The sequence below is a fragment of the Macrotis lagotis genome, chromosome 1 (genome assembly GCF_037893015.1).
Source record: "Macrotis lagotis isolate mMagLag1 chromosome 1, bilby.v1.9.chrom.fasta, whole genome shotgun sequence".
Taxonomy (NCBI): Eukaryota; Metazoa; Chordata; class Mammalia; order Peramelemorphia; family Peramelidae; genus Macrotis; species Macrotis lagotis.
In genome coordinates, this window is record NC_133658.1 from 606,665,466 (window position 1) to 606,683,104 (window position 17,639).

Consider the following 17,639-nt stretch of genomic DNA (forward strand, 5'->3'; position numbering starts at 1 on the left):
GACTAAGATGGAAATGGAAAACAACTCTAGTACCTTAGTCAAGAAACCCCTATATAACATCATGAAGAATTGATTACAACTGAACCAAAGCAGCAAATCTGAGATGAACTTTAAAGGAAACTAGGAAAATTAAAAGTTATGGGTAAGGAGTGAATCCATTCCAGATATATAGGTAAGAGATAGTCATGGGTACATGAATTGTCATGTTTGAGGAACTGCAAGTGGCCCAATGAGACCTGACCATAGAGTTCATGAAAGTGAACAAAGTCTAAGAAAAGATCTCAATGTGAAATAATTGGGAAATCTTTTCTCCTCTGAGTCCTTATCTGTCTCTCAGCAAACTTCACTCAATGCACATGATCCTGCTGAATGAAAACAAACAAAACAAGGTGATGCTTTCTCTCATATGCTGAAATGCTAAAGTTTTCAGTACTTAGAGACAGACTCATGACGGTACGTACACACAAAACACACACACACACACACACACATTCTCAAAGACTGTCTACTTTTCTTTAGGCTAAACATTTATAATCTGATCAACTGCTTTCTTGCTTCTAGTCACTCTCATCATTTCTGGAGATATTTCAGCTTGTCAAAATCCTTCCCAAAAGGAGACTTTCACAACTAAACATAGTGTTTTAGATAAATAGATAGATACGTGTTTGTGTGTGTGTGTGTGTGTGTGTGTGTGTTGTGTGTGTGTGTGTGTGTGAGAGAGAGAGAGAGAGAGGGAGAGACAGACAGACAGACAGAGGGACAGAGAGACAGAGACAGACAAGCACACAGAGAGACAGAGAGAAATAGAGACAGAGACAGAGAGATAGACACAGAGAGAAAGACAGACAGAGAGACAGAGAGAATAGATTTGGGAGATAGCATTTATGAAGCATTTATTTTAGAGGACTGTGCTTAGCACTGGGTCAAAAGACAATCTCTGTCCCAGAGGAGCTTAATTGGAAAAAGACAACAACGTATAAAGGTGAGCAGGTGAGCAGACAAATGGGAGATGAGGGCAGAGCAAAGAAAGGAAAGGTAAAGTTCAGAGTTTTAGGAGATGAGTCAATTAAAAATGAATATGCCCGCCATGGATTATTTCTTCCAGTGGAGTTCAGACGGGAAATCAAGTGAAGGAGAGGACCAGAGTGAGAAGATGACTGTAGTAGGAGTGGTCAGAGACTGGAGATTCAGAAACTGAGCCAAGTTTGATGTGGTCTAATTAGGGCAAAGGATTACAAAGTTATCGCTTCAATTTTTTCTGTTTTAGTAAAAACTTAAAACCACATTAATTCTTTGAATGTCATTTCCCATTGTGTCTTTGAGTTTGTAATATATTATGATGAGATATAGTAGAAAAAGCGAATTTCCTTACTTGTTTTATACACACACACACACACACACACACACACACACACACACAAACACACACAATAATATCCAAAATAAACTTTGGGTCGCCACAAACAAATGGAAACAAGATGTGTGTCCATCAACTGCAATGATTAAATCAATTGTGACCTCTACATTCTACATTGTGACATTAACATTTACTGTGCCATAAAATGATGAATATAAAGAATTCAAAGAAATATGCTCTCATTTATGTGAATTAATATAGAATCAAGAAAACAATATATCCACTGCTAACAATTTAATAAAAAGAACAACAAAAGAAATTGTATTGTTGTATAATTTTAATGACCACGTTTGCTTCCAAAATAGATGAGAAAATACAATTCCTTTCCTTTAAAGAGATGAGGAGCTATAGATGTGAGCTGGGCCTAGGCCAAGATTGATGATGATGATTATTGATGATGATGATGATGATAATAATAATAATAAACATTTATATAACATTATATATAATTTTGACAAAATACATATACCATATCAATCCTGTGAGGTGGGGACTATATAAGTATCATTGTCTTCCTGAATGCTATCTACTACTACATGATATTTGACTTCCAAAATTAGACCAAAGAGAGGAAAAAAAGACTGAGTCTAAAAATTCCATTGATTTTCTTCATCAAAAAGTGATTAAAAAAAAGAAGAAAAATAACATCTAATATTAAAGATATTTTGGGAGTATGTGAAAGAAATCTCTTCAATCTTTCCAATCTTTTTATATTATAATTCTTTATTTAGTCCAAGGTGCTTTATTCTGTCCAAAGAAGTTATAAATATCTAAAAGCAAGCTATACTAACAATGCAATTATTTTTATAGATCATTATTAATTTTAATTCATAACAATTTCCATGTGATAGCTTGCTTTGGAGCAGGTGCTCATAACCATATTTTCATGCTGGACATTTTTAACAATCTAGTGAAACCTATAGACAAAATCATACTTTTTATTACTTAATTGAAGGAATTCTAAATTCCATTTATAAATTATTAAAAATAGATATTTCTTACCATGTCCAATTGTATGGAATCCCCGAAATCTATCCATAGACTCTCAGAGATCTGTGAAACACACATTTCACTTTGCCAAATCACTTTATGCTTCTTACCCATAGAAAAGTCACTCAAACTATAAATTGTAAAATAATTTACTCATCTGCATTAGTAAAGATAACTTCCTCATTATGGGATACAACTCTTTAAATTTATATTTTATGTTATTTTTTTCAATTTTACATGTAATGACAAAATTTCAAAATTCAGCCACTTGCATATTTATAATTTACCCATTTTTCTACTACCCTCCCTTTCCCATCTCTTTCCCTCAGGGGTGAATAGTCTGGTAAAAGTTGTACATATACATTTGTGTTAAACATGTCTACTTATTAGTCATTTTGTGTTTGAGGAATTAGTACTAAGAGAAAAGAAAGAATACCATAGAATAGGAAGGAAAAATTAAAAGAAGTTTTTAAAAAGTGAACCTAGTATGTATTCAGATCCTGTGGTGTTTTTTTGTTTGTTTTGTTTTTCCTTTGGATGTGGATGGCACTGTTCATAACAGGTTTTATGGAATATACCTTAATGAAATCACTGGTCTAGTCCCACCTCCCATCCCATACCTCCTCCCCAAAACAAAACAAAACAAAATACACTATTTTGAGATTATTTATAGAATAATAATTTGTGACATTGTGAGAAATGAAGACTTCTATTGAAAGTGAAGTACTAATTACATACATATATACAAACATACAGAGAGAGAGAGAGAGAGAGAGAGAGAGAGAGAGAGAGAGAGAGAGAGAGAATAACAGAACATAACTAGGGCTTAGTTTCTGAGTGAAATTTTAAAGAGAACTAATATAAATTCTACTTATCACTTTCTGTTCGTCTATTCACAAAATCTCATATCCAGTATTAGTTGTGTCTCATAATGTAGTGCATGACCTTTCATTACCTTCAAAATCTTATTCAGTCTTCTGTTTCCCAATGGCCCAAACTATTCACAGATATCCTCCATCTCCCCTATACTGGACAGTCTTTTAGTAGACTAGACAGCTCATAGTCTCATGAAGATCTACTTTCCTCAGACTAAAAAAAATACATAGAATTGTTTCCTATAGCTGATTATTAATTTATTATCAGCTTGACATTTAGGAAAATAATAGAAATGCTGGAGGTTACCTATCTAAATAATTTTTAAAATGAAATAAGGAATAATAAAGAGGGTAGTTTAAATAAGAGGCACTTACAGAGACTGAAAAAATCCATTAGATTAGGAATGAATCCTAAAATCAAAATCTTAAATTACTTAATCTCTTGGGATCTTAGTTTATCCATTTGCAAATATAAGAACTGAACTCAACCTCAAAGAAATCTTCCAGCTCTAAAGTTTTCTGATTCAGAATTATTACTGCTTGAGTTAACTTTTGAATCAGCATTAGTAAATTCGTAAAATTTATTTTGGCTGTGCAATCAAACACTGTATATGAGTTCTCACAATTTTTAACTAACAAAATTAATCTGCAGTTTGTATGTGGTCATGTGGATCTACTTTGGTGGCCTGAAAGCTATCATAACTTATAAAGGATAATGAAAGCAAGCCACAGGATGGAGTGCTGATAAAATGCAGCAAGATCCTTAGCTCAGTCCATGCATGCTTGAATTTTCAATCAATGATCTACAAGGCTATGCAAATAGCTCCCTGGTCTTAGTTGTATTAATATTAAATTAAGTGATATTGTAAATAACACCTCACATGGAAAAAAACAGACTGAATAAATGGACACATGTACAAATATAGACAAGAGATGATAAAATGAAATGCAGCATGTTAAAATGCTCAGAAACACAACTTATCTGATTGTAAAAGAACAAATCAGAGGCATTTGTAATACATAAAAGAAAATGAGGAGAAAAATTACAAGACCATTTGTTTATATAGACTTAAAGAATAGGAATGAATGATTTTCCTATGCAGTTTTCTGCTGAATCACCTGCAACATTATCTTCATCTTTTTCTTCAACCTCATTAGAAAGGATTTAATGAGAATCAACTATATGCATGTCATAATGATGATTAAAAGTTCCTACTCTTAAGTTGCTTATAATCTAGAAGTTTCTTCAATTATTGATTTAAAAATATTTTGTAGATTTCATAGGTTTTACCTGCAGTTATGTGTTTAATATTGGAATAACTTTAAGATCAAAGAGTGTTTAGTCATTTTCAGTCATGGTCGACACTTCATGATCACATTTCAAGTTTTCCTGGAAAAAATACTGATTTGCCATTTCATTCTCCAGTTCATTTTACAGATGAGGAAACTAAAGTAAACAGGATGAAGTGACTTGTCCAGGATCACACAGCTAGTGTCTGAGGCTAGATTGAACTCATGAAGATATAAGCTGCATTTGAGTCAGAATTCTATATCATTTCTGTATCATTGTTGTCACTGGGTCACATATCATTTTCTACTTTTTATATCACTTTTGTAGTTTTTTTTGGATTCTATATATGTGTGCTCCAGAAACATAAAGATCCCTAGAGAGATTACACTTGTCATATGACATTGAGTCTGTTGTGTCTCCTATGTATTCTGGCATTTTATTAAGAGATCGCTATCAGAATATATTCTTGAAGATAATAGACTAGATGAAGCATTGGCTAACACACAATGTGGGAGCATCTAAGAAATCTCTTTTCTTTCATCTAGGTAATGATAAAAGGGGAGTGAACATAGTGCCTGCCAAGTTACTTTTCCTTAACAATGAATAGAAATGAAGAGATTGGGTGACTGCAGTAGGATCTGTTTGCTAAAGTTAAATAAGAGAAATAATGTACAAATTATCCCCTTAGAAATATATTTGCTGTTTTAGAAAGGTCCTTTAATAAAATAACTAATTTAATAACTAATAATTACATAATATTTACTGTGTGCCAGAAACTGTGCTAAACTCTTTACAATTATTATATCTTTTCATCCTCAAAATAGCTTTTAAGATATCGATGTCATTATTATACATTTTACAGTTGAGGAAACTAATACAAAAAAAGGTCAAATGACTTCCCCAGGGTGCAGCTAGGAAGTATTTGAAATCAGATATGAATTCAGGTATTCTTGATTCTAGACCTTGTAACCACATACAAATAAACAGACATACATGTAAGTGCATGTACACAGATCTAAACCATCTATTTGAATAGTACCAGTTATTATTTTCATTTTTTCAAGGTCTATTAACACCTTCATTCTCATTTTCTCCTTTGTTATAATGTATATAATTGCAGTATAAAGTTATAGTAGATATAGTTTTTTTAATCTCCAATAGACCGTAAAAAATTCAAAGCATATTAAGTATTCCAAAAGAAGACAGAATATGTTTACTAGATTCACTTAGGCACCATTTCTGAGTTGTAAATGGAAAATAAAAACTTTCTGCCTCTTCTCAGTCTCCTTAAATGTGTTCGTTACGACTTATTAGCTACCAGGCTACTGGGTAAATGCTGGCCTCTATCCAACATTGTGATTGCTTTCCACACACACTGTATTTGTTGTTGGTTTTCTAACTAATGCCTTCATTTTCTTAATGGATGGAACTTAGAATTATTAACTTACAGGTGATTAATGGATGATATTCCAAGAGCTAAATAATGAAGAAGCAATTAAACAAAGTTGATATGTAGACCTACCACAGATCAATCACCAGTCAAATAATACTCATTTGTCCCTATACTTGGACCATAACTTGTAGGTAAACAGGTTGTTGCCAATATGTGGAGGGAAGATATTAATTAATTTAGAAAAATGGGGTAGATTGGATCTTCTCCAGTAGTGATTTTTTTTTTTGCCGTTTTTAGGGTAATTGAACTCTTTGGCACTTTGGTGAAAATTATGGACCCCCTTTTCAAGAGAATTTTTTAAATGCATAAAATTTTGAAAGAAACCAACCATATTGAAATGCACTTGTCAAAATATGTTTTAAAAAAATTCTTAAGGGGTGGCTAGGTGGCACAGTGTATAGAGCACTGGCCCTGGAGTCAGGAATACCTGAGTTTAAATCTAGCCTCAGACACTTAATAATTACCTAGCTGTGTGGCCTTGGGAAAGCCACTTAGCCCCATTACCTTTCAAAAAAATTCTTACATGCTAAGTTAAGAACCCCTGTAAAATACCCTAAAATAAAAATATAGTTTAAAAAAACTGGCTTTCCCCCATTCAGTGAATATTTCTATGTCATATAAAGAAACACAGGTACTTTTTAATGTTACCATTTGCTACTACTTTCTGTGATTTTATGACTCTCCCTTTACTGGTAGGAAAGATTTTTAATCAATTAACATATACATGCATAAACATATGCACAAAAAATGCTCATACACACATGCACTGATTGTTTTTCCTTTGTGAGCAAGGTTTCTAGAAAATAATTCTTTTAGGTACAATAAACTACACCTTGGGGAACAGTTGCAGAAAGAAAAGTGAAGTGAGTGGGGCAATAGAGCTAGAAACCCTGAAAGTTATTTATCTTGATTTTGTCAGGAAGTTTGGAGCTTAAAAGTCCAGAGATGATATGTAATTAATATGATGGAGATTCTTGTAAAGATTCTACTTGTGGACCCAAACTAAAAACCATAATGGCTACTTTTAAGGCACATGGTGAGTCAGATTCATAGGTACTAGAGAAGACTAAAGAAAAAACTTCAGAGTCCAGAAATCTCTAAGTGAACTAGTAGGAAAAGTATTTAGATTTCTTACAATACGGCCTAAAGTCATGACCATCCATAGAAGTTCTTTATAGAGTTCAGGGGAAAAAAGTACCAAAGGAGAAAACTATGAAAGTGTGGACAAGCTGGATTTGGGGGTAGAGAATTAGGAATAATAGCCTGAAAGTTAATCTTGAGAAATGGTAAAGAAAAAAAGTTAAATAAATCACATTGGTCCAGATTGAAGAGAACCTTGAAAGCCATTACTCTCAATCTTTTAAAAACGTATTGTGGGGGCAGCTAGGTGACACAGTGGATAGAACACTGGCCCTGGAGTTAGGAGTACCTGAACTCAAATCCGGCCTCAGACACTTAATAATTGCCTAGCTGTGTGACCTTGGTCAAGTCACTTAACCTTATTGCCTAAAATTTTTAAAAAAGTAAAAAAAAATTTTTTAATGTATTATGTATAAAAATGCATAAATTCTAGATAGAGGAAACCCACTTTTTTAAAAAGAATTAATGTATTAAAAAAAGAATTAATGTATTATCAAATTGCATTTCAATGAAAATATGAAAACATTTATATATTTCTCATTTTTCATATTTAAATATAAATCACTTTCAAATTTATCTTAGCTTATATCCAAACAAGAAATAATTGCTCATAAAATTTTTGCAAAGACTGAATTCCTTATCATACAGAAAAATGTGAATAGATTATTATTTTTTAAAAGATGATTAGCATATCATCAGCATATCCTATAGGTATGTGTTGAAATGAACTGAATAGGAAATGTACATGGAATATTTGGTTAAAACAAACAGAATAAATTCATTGCCTCCTATTTTACATTTGTGCAAATGGAAAAGTTTGTCCTATGTGCATGTTGGATGTCAATTTTTTTAACTCAAGCTATTCTGAAAATGATGCCTCTCTATTCTGTAACTCCCTTCTCCATTAGAAACTATCAGCTTTTTTGGTTGGGAGGGTCTCTGGGGCAATCTTCTTCATTCTCCTCCAAGCAGGACAAGGTCAGTGCACTCGTCACGGGATGGATATATGATGTAGTCTGTGTGACATGACTGAGTCCTGTATCTGAAGATCAAACCTTCTGTTCAGCTCTGGCCATTCCAAAAGGAACATTTGAAATTCCCCTGGTTCATTGAAAGTCCATCTGTTTCCCTGGAAGAGGACATTCATCTTTGCTGGGTAGTTCATTCTTGGCTGCATTCTAAGCTCTTTTGCCTTCCAGTATGTTGTATTCCAAGCCCTACGAGCTTCCAATGTAGTTGCTGCTAAGTCCTGTGTGATCCTGACTGCAGCTCTATGATATTTGAACTGTGTCCTTCTGGCTGCTTGTAATATTTTCTCTTTGACTTGGGAGTTCTGGAATTTGGCTATAATATTCCTAGGGGTTGGTTTTTTGGGATCTCTTTCTTGGGGGGGATCGGTGGATTCTCTCCATTTCTATTTTGCCCTCTGCTTCTAGAATATCAGGGCAATTTTCCTGTAGTAATGCTTTGAAAATGATGTCAAGGCTCTTTTCCTGATCATGACTTTCAAGTATTCCAATAATTTTTAAATTATCTTTCCTAAGTCTGTTTTCCACATGAATTGTTTTTTCAATGAGATATTTCATATTTTCTTCTAATTTTTCATTTTTTTGGTTTTGAAGTATTGATTCCTGATTTCTGGTAAATTCATCAATCTCCCTGAATTCTGTTCTTTGTCTGAAGGATTTGTTCTTCTCAGAGAGTTTTCTTATCTCTTTTTCCATCTGGCCAATTTTGCTTTTTAAAGCATTCTTCTCCTCAATAACTTTTTGAACTGTTTGATCCATTTGACCTAAGCTGGTTTTTAGCATGCTATTTTCTTCAGCATTTTTTTGGATTTGCTTGACTAAGCTGCTGACTTCATTTCCATGTTTTTCCTGCATCTCTCCTTTGTTTTCCCAGTTTTTCCTTGCAACTCCCTCATTTGATTTTCAAACTCTTTTTTTGAGCTCTGTCATAGCCTGAGCCCAATTTCTGTTTTTCTTGGAGTCTTTAGATGCAGGAGCTTGTGCTTCCTCATCTTCAGACTAAGTATTTTGATCCTTCTTGGGCTCATTTGAAAAATATTTCTCAATAGTCTTCCTTTTGTTTCTCTCATTTTCCCAGCTCATTTTCCCAGCCTGGGCCTGGTTTTGGGGTGCTTTCTGAGCTTTTGGGGCACTCCCACAAGGGTCTCAGTGTGTGAGGCTCTGTCCTCCCTCCTGGTCAGTGAATGACCATATGAGCCCCCCCCCCTCTGCCACGGGGCCAAAGTGGGTGTCCGCTGCTGTTCTATGGGGGGGCCTAGACTGCGATCAGGATCTGAATGTGATCAGAGCCCCAGAGTCCTGTTCCAGAGGAAGAGGACAGAAGAACTCTGCAGTCTCTCTTCACTCCCCTCCCTCAGTGCAATGGGCTCATGCCCTGGAGGCTCCTGCTTACTGGCTCTGCCTGCTTCTGTTTCCTGGATCAGGGCTGGGGAAAGACCAAGCTGCTAGCTATGTGCCCTGAGGGCTGGGCTCCACTTGCTTGCTCTGGCAGAGGTCCCCTGCTGTTCCCCCACTTTGTGCCCACTGCTCCCCAGGGTGCAGCTCAGGAGACTCCCCCGCTGCTGTGAGCAGTGGCTCCCAGTGCCTTGGGGCTGCCTCCAGGAGGCTGAAGTTCTTTTGCTCTGGCGGACCACCCCTCTGGCGGGCCGCCCCTCTGACCCCAGGGAGCAGAGCCTTTCTGCTCTTTTCCAGGTTACCTTGAGTAGGAGAACTGCCTCACTGGGTCCTTTTGTGGGTTCTGTCTCTCGAAAGTTTAGTTAGAGTCCTTAGCTTATGAGTTTTATGAGAGAGCTCCTAAGACTTGATCCCTTCATGTCCGAGGAAACTCACTTTGATCAAAGTTCATGTAAATAACACCTAGGATTGATTTTAGAGCTATACTTAATTATTTTCAAAGTTTTTTTCAATTACTTTCCATTCATTTCCCTTTGACTTCCCTTTCACCAATTCAAAAGAGAAAGAAGAAAGAAAGAAAAATGAAAATGGAAGAACAGAAGGAAGGAAGAAAGGAAGAAAAGAAGGAAGAAAGAAAGAATGAAAGACAGAAAGACAGAGAAGGGAAGGAAGGAAGAAAGGAAGGAAGGAAGGAAGGAAGGAAGGAATTTTTCCTCATCCTTCCAAATTTTTCCCTTCCTTATTATTTTAGCCAGTTTGGTAAGTGAAAAATGGTATTTCAAGTTGTTTTAATTTGCCTTTCTCTAATCAATAAATCTCAACTCTTTATACTTGTCAAATACAAGAATATTCTGTTCATATGCTGCTATAAATCTATGTTTATTCTATTCCATTGACCTACTAGCTATAAAGAAACATTTTATAAAAAAATTAGAACATGGAACATATTACTTATCAGACTTAGGGATAGGTGAACAATTTAAAAATAAGGAAGAATTAGAAAAATTAGGGTTAAAATGGATAATTTTAATTACATTGAATTAAAAAGTTTGTACAAATAAAACAAATGAAGACAAGATCAGAAATAAAGTAGAAAATTTGTGAGGGGGGGAGGGGATTGATGATGTTTGTCATCCTTCTCAAAGACCATGGCATCAGGGAAGTCATGCTATGACAAGAACATGAATTGATTCTGAGTGAGGAGGTGCTATGCTAAGTTACCAGTCTCACTTTGTCCTCCAGAGCCATCTGGGTCCAGTGGCCAGATATAATGGAGAAAGGCAATCAGGGTTAAGTGACTTGCCTAAGGTCACACAGCTAGTCAGTCAGGTTGAGTTCAAATTCTGGTCCATCTTCAGGGACAGTGCTCTATCCACTGGGCCATATAACTATACCCCACGGGGTGTGTGTGTGTGTGGAATTATAGACCATTTATCAGGCAAAGGTCTCATATCTAAAATATAAAAAAAACTTTGTCAAATCTATAAGAATGTGAGTGTTTCTCCAATTGATAAATAAACAAGTGATGTGATCATGCAGTTTTCCAATGCTCTAAATAATTATTAATTAAATAAATGCAAATTAAAACAATCTTAAGATATCATTTTTCACCTACCAAATTGGCTAAAATAATAAGGAATGAAAAACTTTGGAAGGATGAGGAAAAAATTAGGATATTAATTCATTGATGGTAGAATTGTGAATTGATGTAACTATTTTGGAAAGCAATCTGGAATTGTATTCAATTTGTTATAAAATTGCCTATACCTTTGACCCAGCAACATCAGTATTAGATCTGTTTCAAAAGATGCTTAGGAGAAAAGAAAAATAACATATATTTTTAAATGCTTATAACACTCTCTTTGTGGTAGCAAAGAACTGGAAGTGCTGCAATGCCCATCAGTTAGGGAATGGTTGTGCAAGTTGTGGCCTAATGATGATATTTGTCCTTTGTTCTCATAGAAGACCATGACGTCAAGGAGCTGTTGCCATGGAAAGCACATAAATTGGATTTGTGTACAGGAGTGCTGTGCTAAGTCATCATTCTCAGTTTCTCCTCCGTAACCATCCAGGTTCAGTGGCCAGATAGGAATCAAGACAATTGGAGATGGCCCTGGATTCTAGGCAATAGGTGTTAAATGATTTGCCCAAGGTCACCAAGCTAGTAAGAGTCAAGTGTCTGAGTCTGGAGGCTGAATTTGAACTCCCATCCTCCTGACTCCACACCCAGGACTCTATCCATTGTGCTATCTAGCTGTGGCATGTGATTGTGATGGAATACTACTGTGCTCTAAGAAATGATGAACTCAGTGATTTTAGAAAAAACATGAAAGGATTTCCATGAAATAATGTAGAGTAAAATGAGTAAAACCAAGAGAAAACTGTATTCAGGAATAGCGATATTGTTTTACGAATGACTCTGAGAGAATGTTATTTTGACTGTATAAATATTTAAATATATATTACTTTGATTATTATAAATATCTAAATTAAATTTAAAGGATATATAAAGAATGAAGAATAATCCAAAGAAAGTACTTATAGAGGTATGTAGAGAACAATTTTATGTGTGTGTGTGTGTGTGTGTGTGTGTGTGTGCCTATTTGTGTCTACAAAGAAATAAAGTTACATGTTCATTTTGTTGTGTATTGTAAAGGAACATCAAGTTGTGAATAGAAGATTTGCAATTGCATGTGCAATAATCTTTTATACTGTATTATGTTATGGAAATGCTTATTTTATTCCATATATTAAAAATAAAAAATTCTATAGTAGAATTTAAAAGAAAGCTGATTGAGAGAAGCCAAGATGACAGAGTAAAGGCAGGGATTCCCAGGAGCTCTCCTGAAAAGCACTCCAAATGCATTTAAATAATAATTCTAACCAAATTCTAGAGTGGCAGAACCCACAAAAGTACTGAGTGAAACAATTTTCCAACCCAAGATAACTTGGAAGATCCCTGAGAAGGGTCTGTTGCACCAGGATTAGCAAGGACCAAAGTACAGTTCAGGTACTGGAGTGAACCAGCTCCAATCATCCAGGAACAGATCATGGGGCACTTGGGTCCATGACAGTGGGGGCAGCTTCCAGACCTTTCAGCTCAGGGATTGCAAGGACAATTGGTAAAGTCAGCAGGAAAACTGCCTCACCAGAGTGAGAGCAGAGCCCAGAGGTAAGAAAAAGCTTTTGCAGTTGAGAGGAAGAGGGGAAAGGTGAGGGGGAGTGAGTGAGCTTTGCTTTTATCAGAATTGGCTCAGGGAATAACATACACACTCAATTGGGTGTAGAATTCTATCTTATCCTAGAGGAAAATAGGATAGCAAAGATATGGGAGAAAATGGGAGGGATAGGGGTGGAGAGGATGGTATAGCTGATAGAAGGGAGGGAATATCATGTGGAGGGTAAAGATGCAATGCAGAGTTTTGAAGAGAGACAGGGTGAAAGGAAAAAGAGAATGAGTAAATGGGGGTGGGGGAATAGGATGGAGGGAAATATAGTTAGCAGTGGTGACTATGGAAAAAATATTGAAATCAGTTTCTCTGAAAAAAGATCTCAGTTTTTAATTGATATTTTATTTCTCCAAATACATTTTATGAAAGATTTTCAATATTTATCCATATGTATTTTTTAAGTTATAAAATTTCCTTCTACTCTCCCTTCCCATCCCCCTCCCCTCATAGACTGTCGAGTTAATTGTACATGTATATTTTCGATAAACATGTTTACAAAATAATCATTTTCTTATGAGGAATTATGATCAAGGGAAAGAGATATTAAAAGATAGTTTTTAAAAGTGTTAATCAGATTCTGCAGGGATTTTAAAATTTCTTTTTGTTTTATTTTGTTTTGTTTTTCTCCCTCTGGATTAGGAGAGCATTGTCCATAGTCGGTCTAATATGGTTGTCCTAGCTCTCTGAACTGATGAGAGGAGCTGCTTCCATCAAGGCTGATCATCTCATAGTGCTGTTGTTAATGTGTACATTTTTCTCTTGGTAAAGATCTCATTTCTGAGTCATATTTATAAAAAATAATTGTCATTCCCCAACTAATTGATGATCTAGAGATACTGAACAATTTTCAGATAATGTAATCAATCTATTTAAATATATTTTTAAAATATCCTGCCTCATTTTGATGGGAGGAATGAGGGTTGAAATCATCTTGAAATAAAACTTTTGCCTGTTGGATTGGCTAATAGAACAGCAGGAAAAAATGTCAAATGTTGGAAGGGTTGTCAGGAAATTGAGACATCGATGCACTGTTGGAGGAGTTGTGAAATGACTCAACAATTCTGTAGAGCAATTTGGGACTTTGTCTATGCCTACCTTTTGACCTAGCAGTACCATTGCTGGGTTTATATTCCAGAAGAGATGAGATTTGGGAAGAAAAGAATCTATATGTATAGGGATATTTATAGTAGTTTTTTTTTTCTGGTGGTGGGGAGCTGGAGATTGAGGAGATGCCCAGCAGTTGGGGAATTACTGAACAAATTTTTGTATGTGATTGAGATGAAATGCCATTTTGTTATGGGAAATAAGGAACAGTATGATCTCAGTAAAAACTCATATGAGCAAATTCAGTGGGGAAATATAGCTTATTTAAAGAAACCGCAACAGTTCAAGATGATCAGCTATGAATGATCCACTTTTCTCAGCAATACTGTGATCCAAGAGAACTCTCAAGGACTTCTGATAAAGAATGCTATCCAACCCAAAGATAGAGCTGATGGTGTCTGAATACAGACTGAAGCATACTTTTTTCCACTTTTTTTTCCCTAGAAGTTTCACTTTTTTTGTGATAGGGAGGTATTTGTTTACTTTTACAAGTGACTATTGTAGTAATGTTTTCATGGCTATGCATTTTTAATTTACATCAAGTAACTAGCTTTTTCAATGATGGGTGGTGGGGTGGGAGAAAGACAGAATTTGTAACTCAAAGTTTTGGAGGTAAATGTTGAAACTTGGTTTTGCATGTAGCTGGGGATAAATAAAAGAAAGCTCATTGCTCATCTTGGGTCTTGAAATTGATATGTGATTGAACAAAATATGAATTGCTAAAACAATTATTCACTCAAAAGAAGGAAGAAAGGAAGGAAGGAAGTAGGAAATAAAAAGAAAGTAATGTAATATGTAAAATGCAATTATAATACATGTAATAATTTATATCCCATAAGTATAGTGAAACAAAGTTAATTCCCACATCAATTCCCACAAAATCCAAAAATGTACATTTTATTATACATATTTGTCTACCATCTGTTTTTGATGAAGGAAGTAACATTCTTTTTCATAAGTCCTCTGTAATCAGTTATTTATTCCTTTTTTGCAACACTGGTTTTATAGTATATTTTTTCTTCTGATTCTTAGCATTTCTCTCTGTAACATTTCATACAAGTTCATTTATAACAAAGCCTATTTTGATCTAAAAGTGTGCTTCAACTGCAAATAAAGTAACATGAACGTAAGCTGGATTAATAAATATATAGAATTCAGATGGAAATAGATAAGTATCCCAGTATGTTTTTGATCTGACTAATCATATTTAAAAAACACAGTCAGTTCTGTAACAATGCATGTCTCAAAAAGTGAATTTGTTCTAACACGATTGATATATTACAGAACATTTCAAGCCTAAAGTAAATTTCAAGTTTCCTTCTGCATGACACTGATAAACAGTGAGAATGCAGAAAATGACATCACTTCATGATAACTCACAAGTTGAAATCCATCTAACAGCTACTTCCACAAATTCCAGGTCTTTGTCAAGGTAAAATGTCATATTTATTATATACCTTCTGAAGTTGTTAGAGCTATGATCAAGAGTTTGACTATACTATCCCCATCCCCACTCTCTTCCAGCATGCACATGATTGAGCAGTAGCCCAAGGCACATGGGGGGGGGGGTATGGAGGGGGCTGGGGGGGTATTAACTTATCATTCATTTATCTATTTATTTAATTATTTATTTATTTAGGTTTTTGCGAGGCAAATGGGGTTAAGCAGTTTGCCCAAGGCCACACAGCTAGGTAATTATTAAGTGTCTGAGACCAGATTTGAAAGGGGGGGAGGGGGGTATTAGTTATTCTAAGTGTTTTTGTATTTCTTAATCATTTTATATATATCTATAGATATCTCTATATATATAAATATATATATATATATAATATATATATATATTTATAGCTATATATGTAACTGTTATTTTATCTCATAAGGTATCTAGCTTTTATTATATATCACTGATGATTTTTTGAGCACTATACCCCTAATCCTATTTGCCCCATAAGAACTATTGCACAATTGTTCATAGAAGTATCATTTGGGTCAATGTATACAATACAGTATAGCAGAATTGCCTTTAATGATCATTTTAGGATGGTACATTTAAAAATACTGAATACAGAGATCGATCTGGATAAAGAAACATCTGGATAACATGTCATATAAAAATAATAAAAAATGAAGTGGTTCTTTCTCAGAGTTAAAACTGTAAAAAATAGTGAACTGCTCACCACTAGATGCATTCATTCAAATATCCACCAATCAGGTATAAAATAGAAAGGGGAGTTGTATTGACTCAGTTGTAATTGCAAAATAAGAGGGAAAGAATAGATGCTTACTGTGGTATCTTCTATCCATTCCTAATGATTTGAGAGTCAATGACTCTATATGACAATAGAAAACTTTTAAAATATTAGCTTCAACTTGTATAATCTCATGCAAACTGAATTAAGAAGAATCACTGTGCACACTGACTACAAGAATGTAAATGGAAAGAACAATGTAAAAAATGAAAAAAAAAAAGTGACCTGAATCATTCACAAATATAATGACCAATTTTGTCTCCAAAAGAAAGAGATGAGAAAAGACATAAAATGTTTCCTTTTACTTTTCAATAGTAGCCATATTAGCCTTTTTTTGGAAAAAAGATAGAGAAATGGAACCACTAGGTGGCACAGTGGATAAAGCACCGGCCCTGGAATGAGGAGGACTTGAGTTCAAATGCAGCCTCAGGCACTTAATAATTGCCTAGCTGTGTGACCTTGGGCAAGTCACTTACTCCCATTGTTTTAAATAAATAAAATTTAAAAAGATAGAGAACTATGAGCATGAAATATTTCATGTACTGTCACATTCAACTGTGTTGTTAGTTTTGCTGAACTGCTTTTTTTTCTCTTTCAATTATTTGGTAAGGAAATTTTTTATTCATTACTATCTGGTTGGTGGAGGAACCATTTCACCAGTTGCTGAAGTTTAGACTATTCTATGACTTGAGACAAAATATCAAAAATGTCAAGCCACCTGTGAAACAACTTTTCAGCAGTCATGTCTTGAGAAAGTCCAGAAGCAAGAGGTAATTAACATGAATTGGGTGTAGTGCTAGTGCATTTTGTTACCTTTACATAAATGGACATAAGACGTTTGATAGATGAATCTCCACTAAAGAAATAGACAGTTAAACTGCAGAGAAAGATATTTAAAGGGAGAATAAGAAGTATAAGGAAAAAAAGATGAGGAAATTGTTAGCTATGTATGAACATATAAATCCATCAAGATAACTGATGAGTTGTGAATATAACACTTAAAAGGAGCTCCAAAGTCTTTAAGTAAATAGAGCACTCTAGTTAGGGGAGGCAATTAGGTGGCAACAACCTCAAATATGAGACCAAATCACTTTTTCCTTATCTGTAAATTGACCTCAAGAAGAAAATGACAAACCATTTCAGTTTGCCAAAAAAAAAAAAAACCCTAAAGAGTAAGATATGACTGAAAATTTACTTGAACAGCAACATGGATTTAGAGAATTGGAATTTAAATCCCATCTCTGACATTATATTAAATTATTTTTGACAGGTTTCTTAACATTTGTAAAATGATGGAATTATAGTACAGTATATGATCCTTGGACTCTTTTCCAGTTCTATAGTTATATTCCTCTAATCCTACATTAATTCCCTTCCTTGCCTCGTTCCTGATTTTCTAGATTTTGTCCTGGAGCAGTCCCCCTGCCCCCAATATATGCAATAAGTCATCGAATCTTCCTATTTTCA